This window comes from Nothobranchius furzeri, chromosome 10 (genome assembly GCF_043380555.1).
Source record: "Nothobranchius furzeri strain GRZ-AD chromosome 10, NfurGRZ-RIMD1, whole genome shotgun sequence".
In the NCBI taxonomy this organism is placed as follows: Eukaryota; Metazoa; Chordata; class Actinopteri; order Cyprinodontiformes; family Nothobranchiidae; genus Nothobranchius; species Nothobranchius furzeri.
In genome coordinates, this window is record NC_091750.1 from 33,783,678 (window position 1) to 33,801,463 (window position 17,786).

Genomic DNA, 17,786 nt, shown 5'->3' on the forward strand with positions numbered 1-17,786 from the left:
CCTTCTTGTCAAAAGTGATGGAAAAGGCTGCTTATAATCAAATGTTGCCCCATCTGAACAATTTTGGGGTCTTGGATCAATTTCAGTCTGGTTTTAGACGATATCACAACACAGAATCCGCTCACATCAGGGTTTTTAATGATATTATTTTAGCCACTGATTCCGGTTCCCATGTTGCCCTGGTGATGTTGGACCTCTCAGCTGCATTCGACACGGTTGACCATGACATTTTATTGTCCCGCCTTGAGAATTTGGTCGGCATTAAGGGACCTGCGCTTGACTGGTTCCGCTCCTATTTCTACAACAGGTCTATTAGAGTTAGGATGGACGATTGTTCATCTCCTTCTGCTGCTCTTCCTTGGGGAGTGCCACAGGGGTCTATTCTCGGGCCCTCTTTTATTTAGCATTAATATTCTTCCTGTGGGACTGATCTTTAGGAAGTGCAACATTAACTTTCATCTTTATGTGGACGACTGCCAGATTTATATTCCACTGAAGACTTTTACCTCCATCCAGCCGCTCCTTGATTGCCTGAGTGAGGTTAAAGACTGGCTGGCAGCAAATTTTCTGCTGCTGAATGATTTTAAAACAGAGTTTATTGTTTTTACTCCTAATGGCTCGTCTTCCTCCGCTCCTGATTTTTCTGCTTTTCCTTGTAAAATTAGTCAAACAATTATTAATCTTGGAATTAAAATGGATGTGGCTCTAAAAATGGACCCTCATGTTAATCACAGGGTTAAATCATGTTTTTATCAGCTGAGACATCTTTCCAAACTAAAACCCATTCTGAATCGGTGACACCTCGAGACAACCATTCACGCTTTCATCACCTCATGGTTGGACTACTCGAATGCAATTCTGTTTGGTATTTCAAAAGCTGCATTATCCCGCATTCAGCTGAAACAGAATGCGACAGCAAGATTTCTGACTAATTCGGGCCGTCGGCAGCACATCACTCCAATTTTAGCAAGACTTCATTGGCTTCCTGTGCACTACCGTATACGTTTTAAAATGTTATTGTTTGTTTTTAAGGTGCTGAATGGCTTAGCACCACCTTACATATCAAAGTTACTCACTCCTTATGTGCCGGGCAGGACTCTCCATTCAGGTGACCTACACCTACTACAGATTCCCCGTCTACGCTGCAAAACCCGTGGTGAACGAGCTTTATCTGTCTGCGCTCCTAAACTCTGGAATGATCTCCCATTGGATATCAGACTCTGCCCCTCTATTGGGGTTTTTACGTCCCGCTTAAAGACTTACTTTTATTCCCTTGCTTTTACTGCCAAGCTACTTTATCTAGGTTTATTTACACTTTTTTAAACCTATTCTACTGACTTCTCTTGTTTGGTTCTTTGTGCTATGCTCTAGCTGTTCTACTCTTTTATATTATTCTTTTAACCTTATATGTTTTTACCCCTGTACAGCACTTTGGTCAGCTCACATGCTGTTTTTAAATGTGCTCTATCAAATAAATGGAATGGAATGGTAGCATCTCTCAAGATGAAAATGACAAGGTCCTTCAAAAGAACAAAATATTCTAATTATAGAACATATTTTCATAGTTAAAAATATGGTTAAAATGAAACACAAATTATGATTAAAACATTCAAGGAAAGTGAAAGAGAAAATGAATAGGAAAGACGGAAATCAGTGGATCCCGGAAAAGGCGTAATGGGTAGAAAGAACAGAATAAGGAGAGGGTGGTGATGAAGGTCACACCAAAGCCTGAGCAGGTAAGTTTTTGGCTTTTTAAAGGAGACCACTGAGTCCACTGATCTCAGGCCTACTGAAGGCCTGGTCCAAAGCCTTGGTGGTACAGGTCTCTAATTTCTTGGTTTGAGTCAGGGAGAGGGAGAATTGGCGTGGATGGCCTAGATGGAGATGGACGGAGAAGGAGTCTCTGGGCGCCACAAGGACCTGACAATCTTCATGAACATGAAAAAGACTTTTCCAGCTCTACAGAGACATGTTTCTTCGAACACTTTTGGTTAATCCAGGAGACTCTGCAGATAAGCTGGAGGTCTGAGGCCCTGTCCACACGTAGCCGGGGATCTGCCAAAACATAGATATTTTTCTACGTTTTGGCCTGTCATCCACACGAAAACGGAGTTTTTTCACACGAAAACGGATCTTTTTAAAAACTCCGGCCAAAGTGAAGATCTGCGTTTTCTCCGTTTTGGGTGTCTGCGTGTGGACGGACAAAACCGGAGTTTTAAGGTCCGCAACGTCACTTTCCGCGACAAAAAATGCTGACATCACGTGTGCGACCTGTGTTTACACTAGCCGACAGCATGGATGCCCTCAGAGCTGCGCTCGCTTTATCAATTGTCCAAGCGCTGTTTGCTTGTTTGTGTTTGCAAGCGGGATTACTGCTCCTTGCGGAAGACCACAGACGAAGGACGAGGTTAAGAACGGGGGAAGTACTGCCGCCTACAGGTCTGGCATGTCCTTAACAACGTATTTATCCAGGTACGTGTGGACAGAGTTTGTTTTTAAAATGAGGTGGTGTGGATGCAAGTTTTTGGAGGGGCGGATATTCGTTTAAAAAAAAAACGGCTACTTGTGGACTAGGCCTGAGAAGGTTTTTTTGTACTTCTTTTGAAGGCTGATTATTTTTAAAGCCCGCTGTGTGAACAACAGGCTTTATATGTTACTTTCTCACAATGTAAAAGGAAACTAAAGGTTGTGCACAAACAGAAGCAGCTCTGACGGCAAAACACAAACACAAATAGGTTTATCAATGAATTCAATTTATTTTGTAAATGACTGAACTTTGTTCACCTCCTCTCCTGCATCTGGTAATCAATCAATCAATCAATCAATCAATCAATCAATCAATCAAAGCTTTATTTATAAAGCGCCTTCCGCAACCCTGTCAGGAAGCCCAAAGTGCTGAACATTGTTCAGTTGAAGGTAAATATATTGAATAAATCAAAAATCAAAGCAATTCAAATTACAAAATAGGTGAAACATTCTAGTACAGGACAAATGTGTAAAACAAGGGATTTAGTGAACCAATGAAAACCGTGGAATGGATTCAACATAAAAGAGGGACAAAATCAAACATGTTCAGGGAACGCCAAGCGGAGGAGGTGGGTTTTTAGACGACTCTTAAAGACTGGCAGAGAAGGGGACAGCCTAACTGAGGGTGGCAACTGGTTCCAGAGTGACGGTGCTAGGACTGAGAAAGCCCGGTCCCCACGAGTACGACACCTAGAACGAGGGGCAGCGAGCAGGCCTTGGTCAGAGGAGCGCAGAGCGCGTGATGGGGAGTGTCTGTTCAGGAGCGAGGCTAGATAGGGGGGAGCACCACCCTGGGAGAAATGATAAACAAAGACGAGGATTCAGAAGTGTGAACGATAGCAAATCGGAAGCCAGTGCAGGGAGGCCAGAACCGGACTGATGTGGTCCCGTTTCCTGGTCCCAGTCAGGAACCTGGCTGCGCTGTTCTGCACAACCTGTAGGTGGCGCAGTGATGACTGACACAACCCTGCATAGAGAGAGTTGCAGTAGTCAAGCCTAGAAATAACAAAAGCATGCAGTACCCGCTCCAGGTGGGCTCTCGACAGCATGGGCTTGATTTTTGCAAGGCGTCTCAGGTGAAAGAAACTGGACCGGATCACAGAGTTGATGTGAGCATCAAATTTAAGTCATAATTTAAAAAATCATTTTTTCTCTCTTTCCAACAGAGTCTATGGGTAACTCATTCATTCACAGGCAGATTCTGGACTCAGAGGGCAGCCACATACACAATCAGCTAAAATAACTGTTCTCCAGCATGAAAGTCAAAGCACCACTTTTAAATTTTGTTTCTCGGCTGATTATTATTCCAGAAACAGGAATAACAACATGAAAACATTGATTTAATTTGTTTTATAGACATGTAGAAGGACAACAAACTGCTTGCTCTGACAAAACTAATGCATGGGTCACAGAGTGCTGTTATGGATCATTTTCCCACACAATAACTTCAATGTTTTCATGTTAATTGATTTTCTCTCTCTTCCTTTTTATAAGAGCAAGGACAAAAAGTCGAGCACTAATTTGCAATTGATTGCTGGGAATTCCCTTTGAATTTCTGTGCTGCACCAAAAAAAAAACAAAAAAAAACCCGAAGATGCTGAATAAACAAGAGATTAGACCTTTGAAGGGCATGTGCAGATCTCTGAAGCTGCTGAGAGCACTGGTTCTTTTGTGACTCTGATGGATCTGTTCAGGATGCTGTTTGAGCCAAGGTGACAGTTTAGAAAGGCTGCAACTTTGAAAATAGATGAAGCTGTTGTCTCCAAAAATTAAACAATTACAAATCCAGAAAGGCCTTGACTTTAAGCTACATAGACTTTTGGTATTTAAATACGTTTTCATACATTAACTCGTTCACGGCCAATGACGACCAAAGTTGTCATTTGCATTTTTTTACTGTGTGGGGATCGGAACGAGCCCCCGCACCGCGAGAACAAATATCCCAGCTCTATCGCTTCTCGGCCTTTTGGCTAGGATCAAGTGTAGTATCTGTTCCTATCAGTTTAATGTCTGATACGTCCCCTATCCGGGGACAATATTTCTAATTGAATTTTGGAGTAGGGAGATGGAATAGGGGCTTGCTCGTCCACTCCACGCATCGACCTGGTATTGCAGTGCCTCCAGGAATGGTGCAAAAAAGGAAAAAAATACGGAAAAAAAAAAATAATAATTCCAACATCTCAGCTCTAAAGCCGATCTGCATCCACGTACGTCACACGTCACGCGATCAGGAAGCAGAGCATCCATGTGTTAGGAGATCGTTTTGGGCCGTTCCTGTAAAAAAAGTGAGGCGCGAACCGGAAAAGCTTCTGCCGATCACAATTCAACAACGGATTATGAAAGAACGGATAACACTAGAAACGGGCGAATTCTTCCTGATGTAAGAGGTGAGTCTCTGCTTTGTTTTGGTTGTTTTGGCGTCGACATCATCCTGGCGCGCAACGTTCTGTCACTCATAAAAAACAGTAAAAACTGTGAGAAACGCTGGCAGCGAATGAGGTAAGATAAAAGGATAGAGCTGGCCACGCCCACCCGCGCCATGCTCAGGCTGCAAATAGGCTGAGAAGCTCTCATATCCAAGAGGGTATGACCCGACCAGGATTAGAACCCCAATCTCCCAGTCCCAGGGCGGACACGCTACCGCTAGGCCATGTGCTGGATGACACCATCTATAGGCAACAGGCACGGCAATCCCTGTGAGTTCTCTGACAGCCTTTATCAAAAAGGATGTTGGACTCAAGAATATGGATCTCCAGCCATGTTTCAGTAAAGCACAAAACATCCCAATCTCAGTGTGTCTGCTGTGCTTCTTTTGGCTTTTAACATGCATCCTTCAAAACAGTCATGGGTAGAAATGTTTTGTTTTTGCCCTCTTTGCTCTGTTTCGTTCCTGTCGACATATCTGCTGTATGCCATCTGGAGCTAGAAGCAAAAGTAGTTTTGCAGGTTTTCATGACCGTGTTTGAGAAATGTTTATGTTGTAGATATCTAAAAATAAAAATCTTAAAACAGGAACATTGTCCTCCCGACCCTGCAGATGCTACGTAATCTTTATTCTCTGTAAACATTGCTTTCCTTTATTCTGCCCCGGTTGTGGATGTTATTTACTGTATAAAGCCAGGACTGGATTCAGATGCAGGCAGGCATGGATGAACACTCGAGCAGAAACACACACCACCTTGTTTTTCCCTCCATACAACAAGCGCAATCCATCCTGTGATTGGGAAATGTTCTTTTTTCTATTGAAAGAACAGGTGGCCATGAGATAGTGGTCTCATTTTTCACCGCTGTTGCACTCCATGAGTCCAAACTAATGATCAAAACACTGAATTGCTTGAAATCATCTCTCACCCCTTAGTGATAGATCCAGGAGCTGATGGGAAGAGGGTAGATGTGTGAGTTTCAGCAGGTGCGTTTGTGTAACCGCCCAGTTTCACGTCTGTATGTTTTTATCAACATGTATTCATAAACAGGTCCTCGGGAGTTAGATGTAGGCCCTATGTGTTGAGAGCTACCTTGGTAATCAGTGTCCTCTAGAGGAAGCAGCTCTAGCCAGACGCTGTGATGGATGTTTGCTCTGTTCCTTCTCTACACTGATGGTATTCTCTGAGCAGTTTGCTCTTTCCTCTTTAGCACACATACAGAGAAAGCCCCCCATCTTGTTCGTTGTCTTTTTATTTAGCTTTTTTTTGCTTTAATCTAGGCTTGTCTCGTTTGTGCTGTGCCATGCTCAGTGGCGGTTTTACCATTTGGCATAGGTGGGCGGCCGTCTGGGGCCCCCTTATGTTAGGGGACCCCCTAGCCCTGACTGCTGGCACCCCTCTGTTAATGCCACAATGGACTGTTCCTTTAAGACGCCGATACACAAACAGGAAGTGATTGGTATTCACTCCACTCCAATCCAGTTGGTGGCAGTAAAGCTTGGTTTATGCTTGACACATTCACTTTCCGCGCGGTGATGCGGCTCGCGGATGGAACGCGCTTCACAACTCGCAGCGTTTATGGTTCATGCGGCTCATTTCTGCGGTGAGCCAATATTCTCCCAAACTGTAGGGGGCAGCATGGAGCTCTACGGCATGCATCCAACACTACACCATAGTAGAAGTAGAAATTACTGTTTACAACATGGCATTCCAGCATTTTTAACAGCGTCCTCGTCTTTTCCGACAGTGCGAGCTATTTCTCTCCAAGAATTATTAACAACATGTTGATCACGGTGATCTCTGAGAGCTGAATCATACAAATGTCTGTATTTACAAACCTCTGCCATACTACTTCTCGCCGGTCCGCCATGTTTTTCCGCGTCCGTCCGCGTGGTTGCGGAAATTCTGGGCCGTGCGGAGGCGCGGTGGAGGGGCGTGGTTGTTAAAATGACTCAAAATGACGCCTTGGAGTACCGGCCTTTCTGTCATTCTCCAGAATCCACAGATGGCTAGTTCGCCCCTGCTGACGCCCAGGGCTGGGTGCCAGATCTCTGGACCTCTTTGAGACTGAGTGAAAACATTTGGTAGGTACTGATATCAGAATAAAAGTATTCAAATGTCCCATTGTGCGACCGCGGGTCACATGACTGAACCCAAGTCATGTTAGGAGTGGAGGAGACGCTCTCCTTTCAACAACACTTCTCTGCAGTTTGCAGATGAAATGCTAAAAACTTCTGCGGCTAAATGCACCACCAGCGAGAAGATTTGTGCAGCGAACAACCAGTCACATGATCTGTTTACGACGTGGTTTCGTGTCACAGTCGACGCGCCGGAGTCATAAACGTTTTAAAGCGTCTCCAAATAGAAACGCTCTCCTGGTGTCTGACTGTCTGTGGACGGTCCTCTTTAGGTGGAGAGTCGTCATCGTGGAGACTTGCAGACCCAACCAGTTCTGACTGGTGACAGATTTCAGTCGGAGGACAAATGTGTGTGTCCGTCTGACAATCCTGAGTAGGATCTGTCTCCAGACTCCCCACAGGTGTGTGTCTGGTGAACTCCCTTCAGAAGCAGCCTGGAGCTCAGAGCAGAGACGGTCTTGGAGCTGCAGTCTCAGGGCTTCAAGCTCTTCTTCATGCTGCTCATTGATTCTGACTTTCTCCAGCTGAAGGTGTGTGATTGCTCTATGGAGGCTGGTCTCTGTGTCCTCCATAGTCTGCAGCTTGCTCATGGGGTCTCCGTTCTTCTTCTGCAGATCTCCTGTTTCTTTGTCTAAACTCTGATGAGCTGAGTCTTTGTGCTGGAAGTCTGGCTCTAACTGCAGGCTCTGCTGGTTTAAACGTTCCTGCAGATCTTCACAGAGACTTTCCTTTTCCTGCAGCTCCTTCTGTAAAGTCTGCAGTCTGTTCAGTCTGGTTTCTGCGACATCCTGATAATAATCCAGTCCCTGCTCTAATTCATTCATTTCTATCAGTAACTTCTCCTTACTGGCGTCTTTTTTCTGCTGTTTTTTCTCTAACTGGACTCTCCGCTGCTTTTCTTTGTTAAAACATTCTTGCAGTTTTACACAGAGAGAAGATTTCTCCTCCAGCTGTGCAGACACCTCATCCAGCTTCTTCTTCATGGGGTAAAAATTCTCCATCTTGGTTTTAAGATCTGTGTTTTCTTTCTCTAATTCTCCAATTTGCTTCTTGAAGTTCTGATTGATTAAATCTTTGTTGCAACAGTTCTTCTGTTGGTCTTCTAGCTGGCGTCTGAGGTCGGGCTGGTCCTCTAAATGCTTTTGGAGATCAGCACAGACACCTTCCTTTATCTGCAGCTGAATTTCTAGCGCCATAATTCTTTTGTGCTGGCTTTCTGCCTCACTTTGATGGAAACCCAGTCCCTCTTCCAGCTTACTGATTTGTTTCTTTAAGTTCTCGTTACTTATGTCTTTCTCCTGGTTCTTCACTCTTTGGTGGACTCTGATCTGAGATTCCTGTTTTAAACGCTTCTGGAGAACTTCACATAACTCTTCTTTCTCCTTAAGTTGAATATTTAAAGTTCTCACGTTTTCTTCACGGGTCTCTGATTTGCTCTGGTAATAATCCAGTCCTTGTTCCAGTTCAGTCATGTCTCTCTTGTAAGAAGCACAGTCAGACTCGGCCTTAATTCTGTTTTCCTTCTCGGTCCTCAGAGACTCGTTTGCACGTCTCAGATGCTTTTTGAGTTCACTCACCTGCCTCAAAAGTTCTGCCATGTTTTCATGTTTTTCACAAGCAGCTGATTCCTGCTGGACGTTTCCAGATCCAGGAGTCTTTTCTAGTGGTTTCATATCATGTTCGGAGCTTTCTTGGTCAGAATCTCCGTCAGAATCAAAATTTATTATCAGATTGTAATCCACTTCTGTCTCTTCGAGGCACATCTCATACCAAGACAGTTTTGTTTTACTAGAGACGTTTTTTCCAGGCATTTCTGGGTCTTTGTGTAAAATATTCTTGTGTTTGAGAGAGAAAGTAAAAAACGCGATGGGTGGGGCCAGGCTTCACAATGAGCTCACCCGAAACTCTGGCTGAATAGGACCCACACCCACCCTCACACCTTGGCTCATGTGTTTATGTAGAAGATCATCAGGGGGTCTTTTGTTCCCTCTTCGGGGGGAAACTCCCACTGGGTTTAAATCTGGGACTCTCCACCATTTGACCTTAGAACTGAAGAAGCCTCTCGGATGAGAGGCGAAACGTCTTCAAGCAACTCAAAGAAGTCCAGACGCTTTTCTTTCAAAGCCCATTAGACCACCGGAAGGAAACAAACTGCTTTTAAAACTCTCTGAAGGAAATTTACAACATAAACAAAGCTCTGGGCTAAAAAGGAAACAAAAGGGTCATCCAAGTCCTGGGAATCTATAACAAAAGGAATTTCTGATAAATAAAACGATATTCTAATAACAAAAGGCGCAGCGCAAATATGGCTGGAATAAGGCTAAATGGTTAAACACAGAAGCTAGACCAAAAGGGTGAGCAAAGTCTCTCATTCAACGAGGGCACACAAACTACTATTATCAATATAAACACAAAATATACCACTCAGGTAGCGAAACAAACAAATACCACTCAGGTAACAAAACTAGGACCACTAAGGTGTCACACAAACAAACCGTTCAGGTAATCAAACGAGACTTAACGTCTTTATATTGAGGAGAGGGAGAAAGAGGAGAGCAAACACCTCCGTGCCAACGCCCATCTGTAAACTCCCCAGAGTGACAGGCAAAGCTCCCTTTTAACAGGGATGCTCAATCAAACTGACAGCCTGCAGCTGCGCAGGCAGAGCACTGAGGGCCTCTAGCGGCCAGAAAGTGACAGTGTCTGTCACCCCCCCCCCCCCCCCCCTCAAAACAACAACTAAAAGGAAACAAATGACTAAAGTTGTTGTTACTGAAAAAAAAACTAATGAGAACTCCCGCTATCTAAACATACAAACAAAACTACCTAGCTAACTTTAAAAGCAGTTTGTTTCCTTCCGGTACAAAATCTTCTTTACTCCCTCAAACACCATCGTGCTCCTAGCGAAGCTGGGGGATGTAAAAGAGTGGGGGCTCATCCGGGATTTTTGTTATTTATTACATCTACAACCCATATTTTCATTTGTACTGTGTTTGGAACTAACCTTTTTATTATTCTCTTAGAGGCGAAGCAGAAGCCATGTCTACCTTTGACCGCTCTGTTGTCGCTTTATTGAGTTTCTTTGGCTGGGGCATTTCTCAGTTTTCCCACCAGTGGGCAGTATTACCCCTTGAGGTTTGTTGCTTCTTCTTTGGTTGTTTGGTGTGCGCTACACTGCCCCCTTTGGGGATGTGTTGTAAGCAGCAGGAAAAGTCAGGCAGTGTGAGAGAATGAGTGGAGCAGAAAACAACCCGCACAACTTTAAGCCCAGTTTACGTCGTTGGGGAGTTTGTTGAACCATAATCTGTAAGTAATCACCGTGTAGCTTTGTTTTCTGGAAGATTTGTTACTTTCATGTTACTTAAAAGCTTATTTGAATGTATAAGGATGGTGAATGAAAGCATAAGGAAAGCTATGTTGCTAACCTGTTTTTGGTTACAAAATATGTAAATACTGATGCTTACATGTTACTTTACTGTATGTTCACAGTCTTACAAATTAAAAGAGGAAAAAACGGTCTTCAGAAAAAGACAAAAAGACAAAGCGATGTGTCCTGTCGTTCCTGGAACCATGTCCTCTTATGTTAAGCTCGCTGCATAGCGTGAATAGCCATACATTCACCCGAGGGCAGTAGAATATATATATGTATATATATATGCATAAGGGGTTGAATCAACTAGTCGACTAGTTGACTTCACTGCTCTGTAGTGACTTTTTATGCCTGTCATAGACTAGTCGCTGTCACGTGATAATGACCGACAAGATGCAGTCCTCAGAAAAGACAGCAGGTGACGAGCCCCTGCACATTGGGAGGCGACGCGCTGTGCCAGAGCGTCGGTATCTGACGCCTGCGATAAATTGGACATTTGACCAAATTGTGACCTTTACCCTCTTGCAATTTAACCTTCCCCTCACCCCCATCCTAACCTTAACCAGCTTGCGCATGCAAAGCTCTGATTGTTGACGCGCTCCAGACATCTGCGTCTTGAGCACGGCCACATTAGGAGTCGCCACCTCAAAAACAAATTTAACACCCGATCGTTCATGTCGGCTCATTTCCTTTTATGTTTTCTGTCTTTTATTTGTGCCTGATGCGTTTCGCTGCTGTGGAGCGGAGCGCATCACCTGTTTCGTCCTCCGGTGACGCAGCTCACCGATGCGGCCGGCGCATTATAAATTCTATATATAAATATACACACACACACACACACACACACACACACACACACACACACACACACACACACACACACACACCAACTTGTCCATTAGAATTTTTGACAACGCTGCATCTGTCTAGGTTCAACCACAAATGCTCGTACACACTGATTGATATGTAAGTAATGTCTAACGCTATTGGCTGATGCTGAGTGATGCTCAATACAAACAGCATGGGGGCTGTTGCCTACATTATATCACAGTACAGGGTAAGACTAGCACTTTTATGGATTTCTACAAAACAATTCACATAATTCTTGAATCTCTGGATTGCTGCTTTATTTTCATTGTGTTTGGTCCAATATTATTTTACTAACCTTTACACTTGAAAAATCAGTTGTTACTTCTGAAAAATATTAAATTGTTGCTGTACTAGAACCCTGAATGCTCAGAGAAATAAACATTTGCAGCTGGCCACATTTATCCTTGTAAATAACCACAGAGTTCCTAATAAAAAACACAACACTGGCGAGTTTGTAGAAACTGGTTTAATAGTTTGGAAATTGATGCTGTTTTGGACTACAGCAGTCCACGTTGTGCTTGGACTAGACCAGCAGCTCTGTAGGAGGTCAAATATACTTCTCCAAACAACTATTTTGAAAATCTGCCAACGACGAGTAAGGTAATTATTATTTATAACTTTTACACATAAAGAAACTTCAAATGGCAAAAGAAAATCCTTTAAGAGAAAAATATAAGAGGCCACAGCCACAGTAATTGTTTTTTCAAGTCTCTGTTGACACCGACACCTTCACATAGTTTATTAAAACTCCATACAGGCAGTGGTGACAGACTGAGTGAAATAGGGGAAAAAAGTCATTTTGGGGATGTGTTAGGAAATTTGATATTTTATTTATTTGCCTTCTCCCGAGTCCTTTCTGTTGCAAAAACTGTGAGAAATGTCAACGCTCTGCCATGAAATCATTCTCTGGAGACTGCAGTGATCTCAGTTTGATGACACTGATGGAGGTGGCACGAGGCGAAGCTTTGATGTGTGAAATAAAAGAGTTTCACGTCATGCAAACTTGACATTATGTACATCATAAAACATAACCCTCTCTTCGCTCCTGCTCTCTTGATTATCTGCACTCCTGCTACTCTATATGGGCCGATGGGATTAGTGATGGCGGCTCCCATCTGTTATCTTTACAACTCATTTGTTTACTCACTGGTTCACATCGGGGTTTTACGGCTGCCGGGGGCTTTTTGTCACCGTGGGACTGGGCCTGGGCTGCAAGGTTAACTCAGTCCAATGATTCATCACACATCCCACTAAGTACTTGTGATTTGCAACATAGATTATTTCATTGTTGAATATAATAAATTAAATAGTAAGACAGAAATAGCCCAAAGGGTGAAAAGGAAGAAAACAACTTTGGTTTTCACAAACGATGCATCATTAAGATGATTTCTAAAGACTTGCTGTTCGTACTTTGGGCCCACGTATCCATTTGAAACCAATCATATCAACTCTAGCTCACAAGACGGAGATCGAGGCTAAATTATCACAAGTTTAACAATCTGTAAATGTCTGAAAAGAAGACATCCATCAGTGGCCACGAAGACTTTCATTAAGCTTTATTACCTTAAAGTACTGTTACTTTACCACTTTGCTTAACTGAGTCATTTCAAGCTACAATGGCAAATCTGCGGAATACGTTGGTTTAAAACATTTATTTCATGCCAGTAAAGTTCTAATATAGTACATCTGTAAAGTTTTGTTGGGGTTAAAATAAATTGTGGTTCTCAGCCAATAACACGGCTCGGTTCAAAGCCAATGATTGGACCATCCGATTGCGTATCTCACCAAACCGCTTGCACATTTTGCGACAGAACACCAGTGGTGTGAGAGGTTCTCCACTCAACATTATCAGAGAAGAAGAAACAGCCACCTGACACCACTTCAATGTAAGGATGAACTACCAGAGTCCCAAAAAGAAAAACACCATCTGAAACAGAAAACAAAATACATTTGGACCTAGAAAATACTGACTGGTGTTTTGTGCTTTCTTGTTTATTGTTGCAATGTGCGTTCCAGTATCAGGCAGGCGTGGTCTTCAGCGATAGCCAATGGAAGAGGTGAGAGTTCTGTGACTCTGTTTGTTTCACAGCTAGCTTGCTTTACAGATTAGCCATTGCAGCTTTAAAGACTGAAATCCAACGTGTTTTTGATTTTATAAAGGCTTTACCAAATTCTGTGAAGATCCGTGGCCTTTCATCTACTATCGTGTACAATCCCAGTTTTCCACAACGATGGGCTCTTTTCTCCCTCCTTTATGAACTACATCCACATGATTGTTCTCCAAAAAATCTTTGCAATGACATTGTCAAGTTTGCAGATGACATTATTGTTGTTCTTGGTTTGATTTCCAACAACATGGACAGGAGGGGGTTGAGGAGCTTGTTTGGTGTTTGTCAGCAGCCTAAGCAGCAATGTAGCAAAAACAGGTGAGGTGATGGTGCACTTACCTGGCTCTTTATTGGATGAGAAATTGTGGAGCTGGTAAAACTTTTGATTTCTTCTATCGGTGTGTTGTAGACGGCTGTAATGGTCTGGAATGTGAATGGCTCTGAAGCAGATAAAAAGATGCTGCAAAGAGTGCTTAGATCTGTTCAACAATGCCCATTAGCAAAGGAAACCATTTAGGCAGAAGTTTGAACAGCTTCAGAGTTCAGAAAACACTCGACAAGCTTGTTTGAAGTTTGTAGTTTACATTGTCCTTTACCAGAACCAAAATACCCCCATATTATTTCCTTTAAAGAGATACTTAGCAAACTTTTCATATTTTTAAATCATTTTCTGTAGCCAGTATGAGCTAAAATGACCCTTTTACAGCGGTAATGCAAGGCCACCCAGCCTCTACCGCCCCCCTGTGGCCAGAACGTTCCGTTTGCAACTTAAGAGTGACCGGTCCAGTCTGTTGGGAAAAAAAAGAGTTTTCATACCTGGCGCTGGTCTTCTTCCAGCACATTTCCTACATGTTTTAGATCATGACCACGGCTGAATTTTGTGATGAATCACTCCTGCAGACACTAATGAAGGCTGGGAGACGTTTCAGCTGTTATGGGCTCGACACACAGGAGGCGACAAACGACCGCGATCAGCGAAATTCGTCACTGTCGCTTTTATTACCTGACACACGTGAGGTGACCCGCGGCAGCGGCAAAGCCGTCGACGCGTTCTGTTCCATGGCGAAATCGAATCTTCCGTTGTTTTGATTGGCTGTGTCAGGTTGGAGGGAATTCAGGTTATTTAAGCGGTTCAGAGTTAATAAAGCGGTAGATATGATGTTTCACAAGGTGCTGCTAGAGTTATGTGAAATCTTACTTCTGATTTTATTATATAAAAAAAACAGAGAATGGGTTCGTCCCATATTACAAACCAGGAGAGGGCTACTCTCTGTCTATCAAGACATGCTTCAGTTTATCACACGGTTTGGACCTCACATTAAGATGAACACAGTCACAGAAGGAGAAACAGAGTCCATGTTTGCTCGGAGATGTACGGAGCATCCTGTCCGCTCATTGGTCAGTGAATGAAACCTCCGTTGATTGGTCCTCGTCCGAGCGACAGCGATGAAAAGTTGAAAATATTTCAACTTTCTGGGATCGCGTCGCTGGGTCACCTGTGCACGACACGTGCACAACGCAAAGTTTCACACGCACGTTTTTCGCGTTTCGCTTAGTAGGAGGGAGACCCGCGATTATCGCTTTGTCGCGCATGTCTCATTGAAAATGAATGGAGGAGAGGCGATGTTGCCTCCCGTGTATCGAGTTCATTAGATTGAGGTGCTAAAAAGACGAAAGCACAGCGAGGAGATTGGTTTTGGTTTTACAAACGGACACTTGGGGGTGCTAAAAGCAAGCTGAAGCTGCCTATTGCCTCCCTTACATTATTTTCTTTTTCAAAGAACTTGTGTCAGCAACACGTTTAAAGCCCAGCATGGTTTCATTTGTTCAGACCAAAGAGATTTATCAGAGTGTCTTTCCAGCAAGCGCGTTAAAGTAAATATTTTTTCATTAAATATTCAAGAACAACCTGACAGACATTTATCTGGTGATTAGTACCAACCAGAGAAGTGCCAGCTTTGTTTACTTGGTCTCCTGTAATTACCTGAGATCTTCTGTGTGCCTTTTTATACGTTACCAATTATTTTCACCAGCAAAATGTCACAATCTTGCAGAACGCTAACAGCCCTTCCTCCTGATTTGACATTTGAGCCTTGCTCGTGTCAGACGATGTTATTAAATATTGACAAGATGTCATGTAGTTAGACTCTGCTTGTCATTCTGGCTGACCACGTGGAAATACTTTTGAAATGATGGTGCAACGTCAGAAAGCAGAGTCTCGAGGAAGTCTCCACTCCGGATTCAGTTGTTTGCAGAGAAGAACCAAGGGGTCACGCCCACACACAACTCCCTGTAAGTAGTGCTGGCTGCAAAAGCCGCAAACTACAATCCCCTGTTGCTGCAGTTGCAGTCTGAGGGCAATCAGCACACAGTTAGTGAAGAATAACACTGCCGCTGCGACTGAGACTTTGATGCAGCTCCTGATTGTTTGTATAAAATAATGAAGCGAGGAAAGAACGCTAAAGCAAAACAGTTTCATAGAAAAAGGGACCGGAGGATTGTGAATTTTCCTTCTTCATCTGGAAGGTTTTAGGATTCAGTCTCCAACTTGATTTTAACAAAATGATGTTGATGCCTGAGAACTCATGGACAGAAAAGAAGCTTTACCATTATCTCAGCAGCGAGGATATAACTTTGGCTTTTGAACTGCATGTGGAGGGCATGGTTTTCTGTAATCTCTGTTTGCTGTCAACAGATAAATGTACATGATACTCTGGGGCGGCTCAAAGCCACTAGATTCCTTCCTGTCAGTTCATGTTCTGGCACACAATCCCCGGTTAGAGCTCAAGTAGCAGCTGGATAGCAGCAACAAAGCCAATCCATTAATTTTACGATGCAAAAACAGAATCTTTTTTTTTCGCAGAACAATCAAGCTTCTTTATTTAGATCGGGCATGTTGCTACGTTATATAGCTGAGCTTTGAAATGTAGCAGGAGACCACAAGCAAACAAGGACACATGATCCCTCGGATCTCTTTGCCATGAATTTCTCCAGCCTTATGGACTCCTTCAGCTTTACCCAGCATGTTTCTGGCCCCACACACACCAGGGGACACACTCTAGACCTTGTTTTTACCCTGGGTCTAAATGCTGACAGTGTTTGTCCTGAGGATGTTTATATTTCAGATCACCATTGCATTTTCTTTAACTTGTCAGTTTCTGCGTCCCCACCTCCTGCTCGCCGTATGGTTAGTTCTCGTTTTCTTAATGAGAGCACAGCTAGCTAATGTTCTGCTGCTTCTGATCCACCCTGTTCTTCTGATAACGACGCAGATTCCTTAACTTCTCAGTTTAACGAGCACTGCCTCTCCATTCTGGACAACATCTGTCCTGTCAGAACCAGATTCTTTCCAGCAGTGAAACCTACTCCCTGGTTTAATGACAGCCTTCGCAGCCTGAAGCGCCAATGCAGAAAAATTGAGCGTTTGTGGAAGAAAACCCATCTCCACGTCCATCTGCTGCACCTAAAGGATCTTCTGACATCCTTTAACTCTGCAGTCAGAGACACCAGGGTTTCCTATTTCTCCAACCTGGTGTCCCAGAGCAAAGGGAACCCCAAGGTGCTGTTTAACACCATCAGCAGCATCGTCTCTCCTGCCTCTCCTACAGCCTCCATCCACTCTGTTGCAGACTGTGAGAACTTTCTGTCTTTCTTTGTGGACAAAGTCAATAAGGTTAGATCTAGCATCTCTCCTTCAGCCTTATCGCCGCCTCTCCTGACTCCACCCAGGCCCATCATCCTAGATAGCTTTGCTCCTGTTTCTTTGCCTGAGTTAACCAAACTAGTTAACTCTATGAAGACCTCTGCATGCCCCCTCCACCTCTTACCCTCATCTTTGTTTAAAAGTGCTTTTCAGTCCATCGGTCCCAGCGTGCTCTCTATAATTAATGCTTCTCTGGTCTCTGGTCAGGTCCCTGCTTACTTTAAGAACGCTGTAATCCACCCGCTTCTTACAAAACCGAGTCTCGACCCCTCTCTCCATAGCAGCTTCAGACCCATCTCTAAACTTCCGTTCATCTCCAAGATCTTGGAAAAGGTTGTGGCTAAACAACTCACAGCTGCTCTTGATGAACATAACATCTATGATAGCTTCCAGTCGGGTTTTCGTAGAGCTCATTCTACTGAAACAGCTCTTCTTAGGGTCTCTAATGACCTTCTGACTCACAGTGATGCAGGGGACTGTTCTGTTCTGGTCCTGCTGGACCTGACTGCAGCCTTTGACACAGTTGACCATCACCTGCTACTGGAGAGGCTGAGAGACTGGGTAGGCCTATCAGGATCCACTGATTTCCCTCTTTCCTGTCCACTCTCTCTCTTTCTTTACATTTTTAATCACAATTGTCTATTTTTG

At 43.6% G+C, this 17,786-nt stretch overlaps 1 non-coding gene across 1 annotated transcript; it reads left to right on the forward strand.

The window, feature by feature from the left end:
- The first annotated feature begins 4,476 nt into the window (after nt 1-4,476).
- LOC129152562 (U2 spliceosomal RNA) lies at nt 4,477-4,666 on the forward strand. The gene has a single exon (XR_008559143.1). It is a non-coding gene; the product is annotated as a U2 spliceosomal RNA (small nuclear RNA).
- Nucleotides 4,667-17,786: the final 13,120 nt, after the last annotated feature.